A 1911-nucleotide genomic window follows, 5' to 3' on the forward strand; every position below is an offset into this window, starting at 1 on the left:
AAAAAATATTAGGTTCTGAATTTAAAAATATCTAATAATGTAATATTAGGTAAACAAGAAAAAGTTAGGTTAAAACTCATGGGCCAATAGATAAAGGATGAGAGTGTGGTTATTCTGTTTCTTGGCTTCTGAGGCTAGTTGAACACTGCTTTTCATGTATGAACACAATACATGTACAAAACATGACATTTGTATAAATCTTCTGTCTCATCTAATTGCCTGAGATTATAGTCAATGCCTCAAGATGTTTAATACAATGAGTAATGGTATGCAAAAGATTGGCAGGTGGTGTGGGGGTTAGAAGACTGGACTCTCACAGCGCTCAACCATGGTTCAAGTCCGAGATATGGTTGTTTCATTTTATACTCTCTATTTCTCTTGTAAAATTAAGAGTAAAAATAATTAATAAATAAAATAAATAACTTAATAAAATAAGAATGGTAGAAAAAATGACACAAGGAAATGTGAATGGTATCTACAAAAATGTAAATGGCATCTTGATCTATAATCTACATGTCTACAGTATACAAAATTTTAAGGATTTTCTTTATGAATGGTAAAGGATTTCAAGATACATAGAGAAACTGTTTATACACATACATGTATACATATATATGAAAAATGTCATGTGCTCCATAAAGACATAAGACATTTCAGTCAATAATAAAATTCTTATATGTTAGTACTCCAATAACATAATAGTATAGGTCATATATTCCATGTGCTGTGTGAAATATCATCTATGTTTGTGTAAGTGCAATCTATGATGTTCACAGAATGAATTTCATAAAAATACATTTCCTGGGAACCAGCAAATGGTGCAATGATTACATCAGTGGATTCCCACATGGCTTAGCCAAGTTTGAGTCTCATACCCAGTGGCTTGAAACTCATGCCTGGTGCATGTATATGTTTGCCCAAAATCCCAAAAGGAGAATGGAGGAGAATAGATTATGGTGTTTCAATTTCCACTGGGGCATGATTTCTCACTTTCTCCCTCTCTGTCTCTGTCTGTCTCTGTGGTGAGTGCATGTGGTCTATAGAAAAAATTTCTCAAAGATAATTTAAAAAATTTAAAAATACATTCTCAAAAATATTTCTTATTAAAATATATTCAACTATGTATACATAATCACCACCTCATTGATTTTATTAATTGAACTGTTGCTTGAACGAATATAAGAAACCAAATCAGCTTATAAAATCTGGAAGTATTTCTATAGTTTAGAATGTATATAAGCAAAGTCAGATAGTGCAGTTCTGGATGTAAAAGGCCAATTTTGTTTTGCCAATTTGTATTTTGACTGAGACAAGAGTTCAACTTGTTTTCTTTAGAATTTGCATAGGTCATGTATATTCACAGGAGATAGATAGAGACAAAGAGAGAATAAGTGGAAAATTAAACCTCAGGGAGATAGCCATTACACAATCCGTTCTCCTTCATTCTATTCTACATATTTAGGCATTTAAACACTTTCACACATGACAGGCATGATTTTCAAGTCACTGGATCCAAATCTAAAATGATTGTCAGCCATGTTAGAGTTCAGCACCTTCACAATAATGGCCTCCTTCTGACCCTGTAAAAATCAAATTTATTGCTGAGTTAAAAAAGTCATACAATTTTATTTAAAGATTCTGTTCACATAACTCATATAAATTTTGATCTTTTGTGTGTGTGTGTGTGTGTGTGTGTGTGTGTGTGTACTCACCAGAGAGTCATAGACCGACAGATGGTCAGAGGAAAAGTGAGAAATCACCCCCCAGGAGAATGGCACACACATCTAGCCTGAGTTTCAAGTCACCAGGTCCAGGACTCAAACCATAATCAGTCATGTGGGACTCCAGTGATGTAAGTACTATGTAATCTCCTGACCCCACCTCTGTATGTATTTCATATTGAAATGGCAT

This window comes from Tupaia chinensis, unplaced genomic scaffold (assembly GCF_000334495.1).
Source record: "Tupaia chinensis unplaced genomic scaffold, TupChi_1.0 Scaffold144225_1, whole genome shotgun sequence".
Classification (NCBI taxonomy): domain Eukaryota; kingdom Metazoa; phylum Chordata; class Mammalia; order Scandentia; family Tupaiidae; genus Tupaia; species Tupaia belangeri.